General features: G+C 43.1%; 1 protein-coding gene across 1 annotated transcript in view; it reads left to right on the forward strand.

The window, feature by feature from the left end:
- The first annotated feature begins 8,112 nt into the window (after positions 1-8,112).
- Positions 8,113-17,243, forward strand: part of lingo1a (leucine rich repeat and Ig domain containing 1a) — a 297,839-nt gene continuing 288,708 nt past the window's right edge. The window contains exon 1 of the mRNA XM_061924897.1: positions 8,113-8,333. The gene's annotated coding sequence lies outside the window, so the exon portion shown is untranslated. The remainder of the gene's footprint in view (positions 8,334-17,243) is intronic.

A 17,243-nucleotide genomic window follows, 5' to 3' on the forward strand; every position in this document is an offset into this window, starting at 1 on the left:
TATGTTTCAGGGAATGCACGAGTGCTGCTGGTACACTAAAGGGAAATATGGTCTGGATAGCTGACAAGACAAGTGTATAGCAAGATAAGTGTCTTGCCTACAATCAATCATAGTCGGGGACTGCACGAGTGCTGCTGGCAACTGGGGAGCTGCAGCTAATTGAGGGGAAGTATTGTCAGAATAGCGAGATACTTGTGTCTTGCCTATAGTCAATAATGATATGGGACTGCATGAGTGCTGCCATTTTGGGGGTACTCTGGTTCATTAAGGGCAAGTATTGTCAAAATAGCTGACAACACACATGACTGGCAGGATAAGTGTTTGCCTACCATTGATCATGGTCGGGGACTGCACGAGTGCTGCTGGCAGCAGGGGAGCTGCAGTTCATTGAGCAAGATAATTGTGTCTTGCCTATAGTCACGCATGGTTGGGGCTGCATGAGTGCTGCTGGCAACTGGGGAGCTGCAGCTAATTGAGGGGAAGTCTTGTCCAAATAGCGAGATACTTGTGTCTTGCCTATAGTCAATAATGATATGGGACTGCATGAGTGCTGCCATTTTTGGGGGGACTCTGGTTCATTAAGGGCAATTATTGTCAAAATAGCTGGCAACACACATGACTAGCAGGATAAGTGTTTGCCTACCATTGATCATGGTCGGGGACTGCACGAGTGCTGCTGGCAACAGGGGAGCTGCAGTTCATTGAGCAAGATGATTGTGTCTTGCCTATAGTCACGCATGGTTGGGGCTGCATGAGTGCTGCTGGCAACTGGGGAGCTGCAGCTATGGGGGACGTATTGTCCGAATAGCGAGACACTTGTGTCTTGCCTATAGTCAATAATGATATGGGACTGCATGAGTGCTGCCATTTTTGGGGGGCTGTGGTTCATTAAGGGCAAGTATTGTCAAAATAGCTGGCAACACACATGACGAGCAGGATAAGTGTTTGCCTACCATTGATCATGGTCGGGGGCTGCACGAGTGCTGCTGGCAACAGGGGAGCTGCAGTTCATTGAGCAAGATAATTGTGTCTTGCCTATAGTCACGCATGGTTGGGGCTGCATGAGTGCTGCTGGCAACTGGAGAGCTGCAGCTATGGGGGAAGTATTGTCCGAATAGCGAGACACTTGTGTCTTGCCTATAGTCAATAATGATATGGGACTGCATGAGTGCTGCCATTTTGGGGGTACTCTGGTTCATTAAGGCCAAGTATTGTCAAAATAGCTGACAACACACGTGACTAGCAGGATAAGTGTTTGCCTACCATTGATCATGGTCGAGGGCTGCACGAGTGCTGCTGGCAACAGGGGAGCTGCAGTTCATTGAGCAAGATAATTGTGTCTTGCCTATAGTCACGCATGGTTGGGGCTGCACGAGTGCTGCTGGCAACTGGGGAGCTGGAGCTATGGGGGAAGTATTGTCCGAATAGCGAGACACTTGTGTCTTGCCTATAGTCAATAATGATATGGGACTGCATGAGTGCTGCTATTTTTGGGGGGACTCTGGTTCATTAAGGGCAAGTATTGTCAAAATAGCTGACAACACACATGACTGGCAGGATAAGTGTTTGCCTACCATTGATCATGGTCGGGGACTGCACGAGTGCTGCTGGCAACAGGGGAGCTGCAGTTCATTGAGTAAGATAATTGTGTCTTGCCTATAGTTACGCATGGTTGGGGCTGCATGAGTGCTGCTGGCAACTGGGGAGCTGCAGCTATGGGGGAAGTATTGTCCGAATAGCGAGACACTTGTGTCTTGCCTATAGTCAATAATGATATGGGACTGCATGAGTGCTGCCATTTTTGGGGGGCTGTGGTTCATTAAGGGCAAGTAGTGTCAAAATAGCTGGCAACACACATGACTGGCAGGATAAGTGTTTGCCTACCATCGATCATGGTCGGGGACTGCACGAGTGCTGCTGGCAACAGGGGGGCTGCAGTTTATTGAGCAAGATAATTGTGTCTTGCCTATAGTCACGCATGGTTGGGGCTGCATGAGTGCTGCTGGCAACTGGGGAGCTGCAGCTATGGGGGAGGTATTGTCCCAATAGCGAGACACTTGTGTCTTGCCTATAGTCAATAATGATATGGGACTGCATGAGTGCTGCCATTTTTTGGGGGGCTGTGGTTCATTAAGTACAAGTATTGTCAAAATAGCTGGCAACACACATGACTGGCAGGATAAGTGTTTGCCTACCATTGATCATGGTCGGGGACTGCACGAGTGCTGCTGGCAACAGGGGAGCTGCAGTTCATTGAGCAAGATAAGTGTGTCTTGCCTATAGTCACACATGGTTGGGGCTGCATGAGTGCTGCTGGAAACTGTGGAGCTGTGGTCCACTAAGGGGAAGTAGTGTCAAAATAACAAGATACTTGTGTCATGCCTAAAGTTCAGCATGGTAGGGGATGACATGAGTTCTGCCATTATTTGGGGGGCTGTGGTTCACCAAGGGCAATATTGTCTAAAAAGCTGCCAACACACATGACTAGCAGGATAATTGTGTCTTTCCTAGAGTCAAGCATGTAGTTATATTGTCTTGGTCTACATAAGCGCTGCCGGCACTGGAGGGAGCTGCGGTTCATTTGGGGGAAATGAAATGCACATGTATTGTGAGTAAGGTTGGCCATGCAGCCCACTAAAAGATAAATGGAAGGCGGGACTTCCTGCCCCTTGATGCTCCCGATGCTCCTCACCTCCGCCTCAGCCTTGGCCGATTTAGCGCGTGAATCATCAGGTGTGGGATTTCGCGCCAGTGAATCACGTCGAGCTCAGCGATGGCCGCTGCGTGTTTCAAAGCGAGTGTTGGCAGGAATGTTTTTCAGTGGTTAACCGTGGACGCATGCGGGAGGAGAGGCTGTGGAGAAGCAAAACGGTCGGGGCTAAAAATACCGTCTTCCATTTTCACCTTCACTAAGCTCACCTCAGGACGTCCAGAAGGACTTTTTCATCCAACGACACGTGACGTTAGCCCAGAAATGAGAAGAAAAAAAAAAAAAGGTCAAAAAGGTGGTATGTTCTGGTCCATGCCTGGACCCCGGGATGCAGAGACGGCAGGCAAGTGCACGAATGAGGCCCTTTTTATTTGGGAAAGTGCAGGTCACAAAGCCAGGAAGTGCACAAAAACACGTGTGAAGTGTAAAGCAAACTAAACAAAATGTTCATAAGAAATATCCTGATAAAACTTTTTTTCAATGGATTAACAATAACGATTTGTTTGAACGATTGGATGCGATTCGATATTTATGATGTCCGAAACGGTTCAGTAACTTTTTAATAAAATAAGCAGTGTCATTGAAAAACATACTGGACACTTGCCGTGTCCAGTATGTGGCCTTGTGGTTAGGGTGTCCGCCCCGAGATCGGTAGATTGTGAGTTCAAACCCCGGCCGAGTCATACCAAAGACAACAAAAATGGGACCCATTACCTCCCTGCTTGGCACTCAGCATCAAGGGTTGGAATTGGGGGTTAAATCACCAAAAATATATCCTAGGCGCAGCCACCGCTGCTGCTCACTGCTCCCCTCACCTCCCAGGGGGTGATCAAGGGTGATGGGTCAAATGCAGAGAATAATTTCACCACACCTAGTGTGTGTGTGTGACAATCATTGGTACTTTAACTTTTAACTTTAAGTTTCCTATATTCCTGGTATTTCTTGTAATTCTGTATAAATGAATTGTGCATGCAAACAAGTAAGTAAACAACAATTAACGGCCAATGCATTTACTTCTTATTCGACTCACATTTGAAACATTCAAGCAATTTGTAATAAAAGTACAGTAACCAACATTTTAAGAGTTGACTTACCTGCTAGATAAAGTTCACACAGTGTCTGGTCTCTGCCCTGGCCGACAAAGGACAAGGTCTCAGGTGTGCGGAAGCATGTACGATGGTGTTGATCCCTCGCTTCCTAATTTCCATACTCTCCTTCAACCATCTCCTCTGTTTTATTTCTTTATCAAATGACTTTTTATTTCCGCTCGGTCGGTCGTGTCTTTTGTGGCTTAAAGTAGTGTTGTGGCGTTTGTATTTGTTGGGGCTTTTGCCATTGTGCTGTAGCTGAAAGTTAGGACACAAGCACCCAAACTCTCGCGAGTCTTCCGCACACAAGTAACACACCACATCATCACCTATTAAGCCACCTCTAAGATGGACTGATGCAAAGTGGAAAAGGGTTTTGTAGTGTGACGTGTCCACATTTCAAATTGTTTTTGGAAACTGTGGACGTCGTGTCCTCCCGACCAAAAAGGAAGAGAACCATCCGGACTGTTATAGGCGCAAAGTTCAAAAGCCAGCATCTGTGATGGTATGGGGGTGTATTAGTGCCCAAGGCATGGGTAACTTACACATCTGTGAAGGGCGCCATTAATGCTGAAAGGTGCATACATATGTCGCCATCCATGCAACGTTATCATGGACGCCCCTGCTTATTTCAGCAAGACAATGCCAAACCACGTGTTACAACAGCGTGGCTTCCTAGTAAAAGAGTGCGGGTACTAGACTGGCCTGCCTGTAGTCCAGACCTGTCTCACGTTGAAAATGTGTGGCTCATTATGAAGCCTAAAATACCACAACGGAGACTGTTGAACAACTTAAGCTGTACATCAAGCAAAAATGGGAAATAATTCCACCTGAGAAGCTTCAAAAATGAGTCTCCTCAGTTCCCAAACGTTTACTGAGTGTCGTTAAAAGGAAAGGCCATGTAACACAGTGGTACAAATGCCCATGTGCCAACTTTTTTGCAATGTGTTGTTGCCATTAAATTCTAAGTTAATGATTATTTGCAAAAAAAAAATTGCGTTTCTCAGTTCGAACATTAAATATCTTGTCTTTGCAGTCTATTCAATTGAATATAAGTTGAAAAGGATTTACAAATCATTGTATTCTGTTTTTATTACTACACGGTCTAGCTCCATCCTATCTTGCCGACTGTATTGTACCATATGTCCCGGTAAGAAACCTGCGTTCAAAGAACTCCGGCTTATTAGTGATTCCCAGAGCCCATAAAAAGTCTGTGGGCTATAGAGCGTTTTCCATTCGGGCTCCAATACTCTGGAATGCCCTCCCGGTAACAGTTAGAGATGCTACCTCAGTAGAAGCATTTAAGTCCCATCTTAAAACTCATTTGTATACTCTAGCCTTTAAATAGATCCCCCTTTTTAGACCAGTTGATCTGCCGTTTCTTTTCTTTTCTCCTCTGCCTCCTCGCCGGGTTATTCCGGTTCCGGTGACCATGGTTGAAGTGCTGGCTGTCCAGAGTTGGGACTGTCGGAGGCACATATGTACATATATCCGAATTTAAGTGTTACTTCTTTTATTTTTAATCATATTACAAAACAGCTAGTGTTTTTCTTCCATTTGTGGTCTTTTGGTTGTCTGCAAAACTGTGTACTTAACCTTGAGTGAGGAATGTTAGAAAGCGAGATAATGGACATTTGTTTTGGCTGGAGAGACATGACTGCCAGGGTGGGAGGAAGAGAGACTTAAGAGGGGAGGGGGTTTGTCGGGGAGGGGGGGGGGGGGGGGCAGACCATCTTGGCAGCGTGATTGAATGTTCTATGCTGGACTGGTCTCAATGTATATGCAAAGCTTTGCAAATATATTACAAAATACCTATTCTGTCTCTGGGGGTTTTTCTACTCAGCTTTAAGTGTCGTAAAGAGCTTGGGAGCGACTTGTGACTTGAATTCCCCTGGGAGGAACAACTGGTCCAAACGCAACAGGACCCGGGGTGGACCGCTCGCCTGTGCATCGGTTGGGGACATCTCTGTGCTGCTGACCCGTCTCCGCTCGGGATGGTCTCCTGCTGGTCTCCTGCTGGCCCTACTATAGACTGGATTCTCACTACTATGTTAGATCCACTAAGGACTGTCACTCGACATCCATTGCTTTCGGTCTCCCCTAGAGAGGGGGGGGTTACCCACATATGCGGTTTCTCAGTCATTCACATCGACGTCCGTTATGTGGGCTATGTACCGAGGATGTCGTTGTGGCTTGTGCAGCCCTTTGAGACTTTTGTGATTTAGGGCTATATAAATAAACATTGATTGATTGATTGATTGATATTTACCATTTCCATAACAAGCCAACTTCACTGGTTTTGGGTTTTGTTCATACAGTGGGGTAGTTGTAGGGTGTCCCCAGCTAAATGACAGATAGTTAATAGTAATGGACCCTTATTGAGTCCACGTGTACACTCAGTTACATGAACATTGATATAATACATGTGGGCTCATAGATAGAAATGCCGTTAAATGTAGCTTTGATGTACGTTTGTACAATTCCCTGCAGATAACGTCCCCTGTAGCTTAGCTACATTATATCGAGAGTAACTTGTAGCTTAGCTTACATTTCCCAAGTAGCTTGCCCATCACTGCTTATTATCGCGTTATTATCGCGTTAACTTTGACCACCCTAAAAATAAGGGGGTGGGAGTAAATGACTATCACTTCTTCCCACTCCACTTTTGGATACGAAAAAAAACAATTATTTAAGTATTTGTTTCCATATCTGCACGTTGTCGTTATGTTATCAAGCTGATTTCCTTTTTTTTTTTTTGCTTTTGTGTGGTGTTCGGGTCTGAGGGACCCGTTTTCATTTTTTATTAAAAGAATAATTATACAATTAATTAATTTTTCAAACTGAGACTCACTGACTTTGGCTCATTTTCTGTGAAGAACATATATCAGAATACATATTTAATGACCACACACCATACACCCCCCCCTACACATTTCTATTACATATAAGATGTCCGGGTCCACTGGATAGAAGTGTGGAAATTGATGTTCTGTGTACCACACACACACACACACACACACACACACACACACACACACACACACACACACACACACACACACACACACACACAGCAGGCCGAGACAGGAGGAGGACAGAGTGTAGGTACACAGAACATCAGAGGGTCAAATGTGCGAGAAAATGAGAGCAGACAGTGTTGACAAACAATGTTTGCTATCTTGTGTGGGAACCGCAGGTGCAGAAACACAAAATAAGAATCCCTGCGGGATGCAGAAAATGGCAGAGAAATTTTCCGTGCAACGTTCATATCGTTGTTACTCAGCCAGCGTTTGTGGGTCTGATGGACCCCTTGCATTTTGTGGCTTTTAATGCCTCACAATCAAACACTTTTATGTTAAAATACTGAACAGATGTTTATTGGGATAAGGTAAACATCTGTTTTCAAACACTTTTATGTTAAAATACTGAACAGATGTTTATTGGGATATGGTAAACATCTGTTCAGTATTTTAACATAAAAGTGTTTGATTGTGAGGCATTAAAAGCCACAAAATGCAAAGGGTCCATCAGACCCACAAACGCTGGCTAAGTAACAACAATATGAACGTTGCACGGAAAATTTCTCTGCCATTTTCTGCATCCCACAGGGATTCTTATTTTGTGTTTCTGCATCTGCGGTTCCCACACAAGATATCAAACATTGTTTGTCAACACTTTCTGCTCTCATTTTCTCGCACATTTGACCCTCTGATGTTCTGTGTACCTAAACATCCATCAGACCCAGAAACGCTGGCTGAGTAACAACAATATGAACGTTGCACGGACAATTTCTCTGCCAGTTTCTGCATCCCGCAGGGATTCTTCTTTTGTGTTTCTGCACCCACACAAGATAGCAAACATTGTTTGTCAACACTGTCTGCTCTCATTTTCTCGCACATTTGACCCAATCAAACACTTTTATGTTAAAATACAGAACAGATGTTTATTGGGATAAGGTAAACATCTGTTCAGTATTTTAACATAACAGTGTTTGATTGTGAGGCATTAAAAGCCACAAAAGGCAAGGGGTCCATCAGACCCACAAACGCTGGCTGAGTAACAACAATATGAACATTACACAAGGGTCAAACATGTCGAAAATAAACTACTACTGTTAAAAAAAGACAAGTGAGGTGTGTTGACTGTGCAGCTCAGACCATCTCCCGATCCCTCATCACACACTGCAACGCCTCCCTCTTCCACCATCCGCACATTCACATCCCCACCCTCCCTCTCGTGTGTGTGTGTGTGTGTGTGTGTGTGTGTGTGTGTGTGTTTGTGTGTGTGGCGTCCGTCGCAGTGCAAAGCGCATGTGCCGCGCGTGCACATGTGGCTCGTCAGGCGTCCGGTACGCGACCAACGCCGATGTGCTCCCCGACTCGGGATCCTTGCCTACATCTTCTCCATCCTTCTGCATCCACCCCTAATGGAAGCTCTCTCCTCCTCTTCCTCAGCATCTTGGATTTAAGCACCGTCGTCCTGGTCCTCGGCATGGAACCATTCCTGGACACTCCTCACTGAAGTCGGCGGTGACGGTAAGGACGCGACTTGTCAAAGCCCACTGCTAAGTGCATGTCTAAGGATGCTGTGCCCCCTACTGAGTACATACGCGTGGGACGCAAGGGAGCCCACTTTGCATGGTCGCTCATGTAAAAAATAAATTATTTAATTAAAAAAAAAATGTTTTATTTGTTTTTGTTGTTTTTATTTTCCTTTTTTTTTTCCTTTTTTTTTTTTTTCCTTTTTAAATTTTTATTTTTATTTTATTTTTTTTTTGGTCGCTGATGTCTTCTGCTGTGACTTTTCAGTAGTGACGTATTCTCAGCTGATTTTAACGATCACACAGCCGACAATACTCCCTCTAATGCACTCGCCTCCCTCCCATTTTCCTCCCCCATGATGCTATTCCCATCCCCGCCGCACACCGGATGAGCATCTCCGAGATCTCCTATCTTGTTATCAATTCTGCGTTCATCTCGTCGTCCCTCTGCGGAATGGACGGGGTTGGAGGAGCAGGGATGGAGGGAGGGTGTCAGGATTCGAGAAGGAAAAAAAAGGCTTTAATGAAAAAGGAAGGAAAGAGATTAGCATCGGGAGGTAAATAAGGGATTGACAGGAGCACCAGAAGGGGACTTGTGGGGGTAAAGGTGGGGGTTTGTGTGTGGGAGTGGGCTAACGTAGTGTTTTTCAACCACTGTTCCGCGGCACACTAGTGTGCCGTGAGATACAGTCTGGTGTGCCGTAGGAGATTATGTAATTTCACCTACAGTATTTGGGTTAAAAATATTTTTTGCAAACCAGTAATTATAATCCGCAAATACGCCGTTGTTGAGTGTCGGTGCTGTTTAGAGCTTGGCAGAGTAACCGTGTAATACTCTTCCATATCAGTAGGTGGCAGCAGGTAGCTAATTGCTTTGTCGTGATCACAATATGCAGACGACAGTGTGCAGGTAAAAAGGTGTGTAATGCTTAAACCCAAAATAAACAAAAGGTGAGTGCCCCTAAGAAAAGGCATTGAAGCTTAGGGAAGGCTATGCAGAACGAAACTAAAACTGAACTGGCTACAAAGTAAACAAAAACAAAATGCTGGACGACAGCAAAGACTTACTGTGGAGCAAAGATGGCGTCCATAATGTACATCCGAACATGACATTCAACAATGTCCCCACAAAGAAGGATAAAAACAAATGAAATATTCTTGATTGCTAAAACAAAGTAGATGCGGGAGATATCGCTCAAAGGAAGACATGAAACTGCTACAGGAAAATACCAATAAAAGAGAAAAAGCCACCAAAATTGGAGTGCAAGACACAAACTAAAACACTACACACAGGTAAACACCAAAAACTCAAAATAAGTCACGGCGTGATGTGACAGGTCATGACAGTACACCTACTTTGAGTATAGTGATGCATGGTTGGTTATGGTTTAAAGTCATATCCAACAATTGCGACGACTTTTTACTGTCATCTGAGTTTTGTTTTTTAATGATTTCTGCTGGTGGTGTGCCTCCTGATTTTTTAAACGCAAAAAAATGTGCCATGGCTCAAAAAAGGTTGAAAAACACTGGGCTAACGTGTGTATGAGAAAGTGCTTTTAGGGCTGGGGAGTCGGTTTACCCGCGCTTCGAAAAGCAGAAACGTGATATTTCTCGGCTTCCATCCGACACATGGATGCACTCTGGCTGACATCAATATTTATCATATTTCCCATTTGGCTGCTGCTGAAAAAAAAAAAAAAAAAAAAGACAAGATATCAGTGCCACGAGATGGGGACAAATAGTAAAAGGGAAATCAAATCACCGTGAATTTTTTATTTTTTTTTGCATCCGTCATTCCTTTACGTGTCAAAACATCATTCACGTGGCGTGAATAGCAGTTGATGGAGCAATCTTGCTTGTCAGTTCCCAAAAGGTGTGTACCCAATTTGGGCTGAAAGACATACAGTTACAGTGGGTATTTGGTAGGGCTGTGAATCTTTGGACACTGCATGATTCGATTCGATTCAAAACCATTCTCGATTCAAAGCCAATACTTTTTCATAACATTGGGTGCCAGTTCTATGAATAACTACATTCCTCCATAAAATAGATAAACATCTGGTGTTAGAGTTGATGCAACATGATGGTTAACACAATGGTGTTAGAGTTGAAGCAACATGATGGTTAACACAATGGCGTTTGAGTTGATGCAACTAGACGGTTAACACAATGTTAGAGTTGAAGCAACATGACGTTAACACAATGGTGTTAGAGTTGATGCAACATGATGGTTAACACAATGGTGTTAGAGTTGAAGCAACATGACGGTTAACACAATGTTAGAGTTGAAGCAACATGACGGTAAACACAATGTTAGAGTTGAAGCAACATGACGGTTAACACAATGGTGTTAGAGTTGATGCAACATGATGGTTAACACAATGGCGTTAGAGTTGAAGCAACATGACGGTTAACACAATGGTGTTAGAGTTGATGCAACATGATGGTTAACACAATGGCGTTAGAGTTGATACAACTAGACGGTTAACACAATGTTAGAGTTGGAGCAACATGACGGTTAACACAATGGTGTTAGAGTTGATGCAACATGATGGTTAACACAATGGCGTTAGAGTTGATACAACTAGACGGTTAACACAATGTTAGAGTTGAAGCAACATGACGGTTAACACAATGGTGTTAGAGTTGATGCAACATGATGGTTAACACAATGGCGTTAGAGTTGATACAACTAGACGGTTAACACAATGTTAGAGTTGGAGCAACATGACGGTTGACACAATGGCGTTGGAGTTGATGCAACATGACAGTTAACACAATGGTGTTAGAGTTAATAATAATAACTGGGATTTATATCGCGCTTTTCTAAGTACCCAAAGTCGCTTTACATGTAGAACCCATCAAACATTCACACCTGGTGGTGGTAAGCTACTTTCATAGCCACAGCTGCCCTGGGGTAGACTGACGGAAGCGTGGCTGCAATTTGCGCCAACGGCCCCTCAGACCACCACCTATCATTCATCATTCAATTCACCGGTGTGAGTGGCACCGGGGGCAAAGGGTGAAGTGTCCCGCCCAAGGACACAACGGCAGCGATTTTTGGATGGTAAGAGGCGGGGAGCGAACCTGCAACCCTCAGGTTTCTGGCACGGTTGCTCTACCCACTACATGATGGTTAACACAATGGCGTTAGAGTTGATGCAACCTGACGGTTGACACAATGGCGTTAGAGTTGATACAACTAGACAGTTAACACAGTGGTGTTAGAGTTGATGCAACATGATGGTTTACACAATGGCGTTAGAGTTGATACAACTAGACAGTTAACACAGTGGTGTTAGAGTTGATGCAACATGATGGTTAACACAATGGCGTTAGAGTTGATACAACCTGACGGTTGACACAATGGCGTTAGAGTTGATACAACTAGACAGTTAACACAGTGGTGTTAGAGTTGATGCAACATGATGGTTAACACAATGGTGTTAGAGTTGATGCAACATGATGGTTAACACAATGGCATTAGAGTTGATGCAACATGATGGTTAACACAATGGCGTTAAGAGTTGATGCAACATGACGGTTAACACAATGTTAGAGTTGATGCAACATGACGGTTAACACAATGGTGTTAGAGTTGATGCAACATGACGGTTAACACAATGGTGTTAGAGTTGATGCAACATGACGGTTAACACAATGTTAGAGTTGATGCAACATGATGGTTAACACAATGGCGTTAGAGTTGATGCAACATGACGGTTAACACAATGTTAGAGTTGAAGCAACATGACGGTTAACACAATGGTGTTAGAGTTGAAGCAACATGACGGTTAACACAATGGTGTTAGAGTTGATGCAACATGATGGTTAACACAATGGCGTTAGAGTTGATGCAACATGACGGTTAACACAATGTGAGAGTTGAAGCAACATGACGGTTTACACAATGGCGTTAGAGTTGATGCAACATGACGGTTAACACAATAGCGTCAGAGTTGATACAACTAGACGGTTAACACAATGTTAGAGTTGAAGCAACATGACGGTTAACACAATGGTGTTAGAGTTGATGCAACTAGACGGTTAACACAATGGTGTTAGAGTTGAAGCAACATGATGGTTAACACAATGGCGTTAGAGTTGATGCAACATGATGGTTAACACAATGTTAGAGTTGAAGCAACATGACGGTTAACACAGTGGTGTTAGAGTTGATGCAACATGACGGTTAACACAATGTTAGAGTTGAAGCAACCTGACGGTTAACACAATGCTAGAGTTGAAGCAACATGACGGTTAACACAATGGTGTTAGAGTTGATGCAACATGATGGTTAACACAATGGTGTTAGAGTTGATGCAACATGATGGTTAACACAATGGCGTTAGAGTTGATGCAACATGACGGTTAACACAATGGTGTTAGAGTTGATGCAACATGATAGTTAACACAATGTTAGAGTTGAAGCAACATGACGGTTAACACAATGGTGTTAGAGTTGATGCAACATGATGGTTAACACAATGGCGTTAGAGTTAATACAACTAGACGGTTAACACAATGTTAGAGTTGAAGCAACATGACGGTTAACACAATGGTGTTAGAGTTGATGCAACATGATGGTTAACACAATGGCGTTAGAGTTGAAGCAACATGACGGTTAACACAATGGTGTTAGAGTTGATGCAACATGATGGTTAACACAATGGCGTTAGAGTTGATGCAACATGATGGTTAACACAATGGCGTTAGAGTTGATACAACATGATGGTTAACATAATTCCGTAAGAGTTGATGCAACATGATGGTTAACACAATGGCGTTAGAGTTGATGCAACATGATGGTTAACACAATGGCGTTAGAGTTGATACAACTAGACGGTTAACACAAAGTTCGAGTTGAAGCAACATGACGGTTAACACAATGGTGTTAGAGTTGATGCAACATGATGGTTAACACAATGGCGTTAGAGTTGATACAACTAGACGGTTAACACAATGGCGTTAGAGTTGAAGCAACATAATGGTTAACACAATGGCGTTAGAGTTGATACAACATGATGCTTAACACAATGGCGTTGGAGTTGATGCAACTACACGGTTAACACAATGTTAGAGTTGAAGCAACATGACGGTTAACACAATGGTGTTAGAGTTGATGCAACATGACGGTTAACACAATGGTGTTAGAGTTGATGCAACATGATGGTTAACACAATGGCGTTAGAAGCTCAGATCAGGAACAAAGCAGATACACAACTATTGAGGAGCCGGTCTGAGAAGTAAAAGATCAGCGACGTTCGTATGTTGTTACTATTCAGTGTTTTATTGTTCATAGTTAATATTGTAAATCCCACTTTCTTTATTTTAATGTACATTTTGGGTGGGTAAATTATACACTACTGCCATCTAACGTCTTCGACTTGCAACTGTAATTGAGACTCAGAATTATGATATTAAAACAAGATACAACGACTGGACATCATGAACAGCTCATTTTTAATGTAGCAATAAACATTTTTTATTTTATAATCAAAAGCAATTAATATTAACACACACAAAAGTACCAACAATTGAGAACCGGTGTTGATTCCCAGGTACCGGGACCTTACCGGTTCCAATGTGACGGTTAACACAATGGCATTAGAGTTGATGCAACATGACTGTTAACACAATGGCGTTAGAGTTGATGCAACATGACGGTTAACACAATGGCATTAGAGTTGATGATGCAACATGACGATTAACACAATGGCGTTAGAGTTGATGCAACATGACGATTAACACAATGGCATTAGAGTTGATGATGCAACATGACGGTTAACACAATGGCGTTAGAGTTGATGCAACATGACGATTAACACAATGGCATTAGAGTTGATGATGCAACATGACGGTTAACACAATGGCGTTAGAGTTGATGCAACATGACGGTTAACACAATGGCATTAGAGTTGATGATGCAACATGACGATTAACACAATGGCGTTAGAGTTGATGCAACATGACGATTAACACAACGGCATTAGAGTTGATGATGCAACATGACGGTTAACACAATGGCGTAAGAGTTGATGCAACATGACGGTTAACACAATGGTGTTAGAGTTGATACAACTAGACGGTTAACACAATGGCGTTAGAGTTGATGTAACATGACCATTAACACAATGGTGTTAGAGTTAATACAACATGACGGTTAACACAATGGCGTTAGAGTTGATACAACATGACGGTTAACACAATAGTGTTAGAGTTGATACAACATGACGGTTAACACAATGGTGTTAGAGTTGATACAACTAGACGGTTAACACAATGGCGTTAGAGTTGATGTAACATGACCATTAACACAATGGTGTTAGAGTTAATACAACATGACGGTTAACACAATGGCGTTAGAGTTGATACAACATGACGGTTAACACAATAGTGTTAGAGTTGATACAACATGACGGTTAATACAATGGCATTAGAGTTGATGATGCAACATGACGATTAACACAATGGCGTTAGAGTTGATGCAACATGACGATTAACACAATGGCATTAGAGTTGATGATGCAACATGACGGTTAACACAATGGCGTTAGAGTTGATGCAACATGACGATTAACACAATGGCATTAGAGTTGATGATGCAACATGACGGTTAACACAATGGCGTTAGAGTTGATGCAACATGACGGTTAACACAATGGCATTAGAGTTGATGATGCAACATGACGATTAACACAATGGCGTTAGAGTTGATGCAACATGACGATTAACACAACGGCATTAGAGTTGATGATGCAACATGACGGTTAACACAATGGCGTAAGAGTTGATGCAACATGACGGTTAACACAATGGTGTTAGAGTTGATACAACTAGACGGTTAACACAATGGCGTTAGAGTTGATGTAACATGACCATTAACACAATGGTGTTAGAGTTAATACAACATGACGGTTAACACAATGGCGTTAGAGTTGATACAACATGACGGTTAACACAATAGTGTTAGAGTTGATACAACATGACGGTTAACACAATGGTGTTAGAGTTGATACAACATGACGGTTAAGACAATGGCGTTAGAGTTGATGCAACATGACGGTTAACACAATGGCGTTAGAGTTGATACAACTACACGGTTAACACAATGGTGTTAGAGTTGATGCAACATGACGGTTGACACAATGGCGTTGGAGTTGATGCAACATGATGGTTAACACAAATGTGTTAGAGTTGATACAACTAGACAGTTAACACAATGTTAGAGTTGAAGCAACATGACGGTTAACACAGTGGTGTTAGAGTTGATGCAACAAGACGGTTAACACAATGGCGTTAGAGTTGATACAACTAGACGGTTAACACAATGGCATTAGAGTTGATGATGCAACATGACGGTTAACACAATGGCATTAGAGTTAATGCAACATGATGGTTAACACAACGGCATTAGAGTTGATGCAACATGACGGTTAACACAATGGTATTAGAGTTGATACAACATGACGGTTAACACAATGGTGTTAGAGTTGATACAACTAGACGGTTAACACAATGATGTTAGAGTTGATGCAACATGACGGTTGACACAATGGCGTTGGAGTTGATGCAACATGATGGTTAACACAATGGCGTTAGAGTTGATACAACTAGACAGTTAACACAATGTTAGAGTTGAAGCAACATGACGGTTAACACAGTGGTTTTAGAGTTGATGCAACATAATGGTAACACAATGGCGTTAGAGTTGATACAACTAGACAGTTCACACAATGTTAGAGTTGAAGCAACATGACGGTTAACACAGTGGTGTTAGAGTTGATGCAACATGATGGTTAACACAATGGCGTTAGAGTTGATGCAACATGATGGTTAACACAATGGCGTTAGAGTTGATGCAACATGATGGTTAACACAATGGCGTTAGAGTTGATGCAACATGACGGTTGACACAATGGTGTTAGAGTTTATACAACTAGACGTTTAACACAATGGTGTTAGAGTTGATGCAACATGACGGTTAACACAATTAAGTTAAACACACACTAGGTGTAGCGAAATTATTCTCTGCATTCGACCCATCACCCTTGATCACCCCCTGGGAGGTGAGGGGAGCGGTGAGCAGTAGTTGTGGCCGCGCCCAGGAATACTTTTTGGTGATTTAACCCCCAATTCCAACCCTTGATGCTGAGTGCCAAGCAGGGAGGTAATGGGTCCCATTTTTATAGTCTGTGGTATGACTCGGCCGGGGTTTGAACTCACAACCTACCGATCTTAGGGCGGACACTCTAACCACTAGGTCAGGGGTCGGCAACCTTTACCACTCAAAGAGCCATTTTGACCCGTTTCCACAAATTAAAGAAAACAATGGGAGCCACAAAACTCTTTTGAAATTTAAAATGAAATAACACTACATACAAAGTTTTTTTTTGCTTTGTGCTATGTATAAACCAGGGGTCTCAGACACGCGGCCCGCACCTTAATATGGAAATGTAATGTTAATGCGGCCCGCGAGTTTTATATGAAGGGCACTTGACAGCGTCACACTTGCCAACCCTCCCGATTTTTCCGGTAGACTCCCGAATTTCAGGGAAACTATTCTCTTGAATGTATGCTGATTTTCACCCAAACAACAATAATAAGGGCGTGCCGTGATGTCACTACCTTTAGCGCCCTCTACAGCTTGAACAAACAGCTTGCCAGCCCAGTTACATGTTATATGAGGCTTCTGCAGACACACATAAGTGAATGCAAAGCATACTTGGTTAACAGCCATACAGATCACACTGAGGGTGGCGATATAAACAACTTTAACACTCTTACTAATATGCGCCACACTGTGAACCCACACCAAACAAGAATGACAAACACATTTTGGGAGAACATCCGCACCGTAACGCAACAGAACAAATACCCAGAATCCCATGCATCCCTAACTCTT

The sequence above is a fragment of the Nerophis lumbriciformis genome, linkage group LG29 (genome assembly GCF_033978685.3).
Source record: "Nerophis lumbriciformis linkage group LG29, RoL_Nlum_v2.1, whole genome shotgun sequence".
Taxonomy (NCBI): domain Eukaryota; kingdom Metazoa; phylum Chordata; class Actinopteri; order Syngnathiformes; family Syngnathidae; genus Nerophis; species Nerophis lumbriciformis.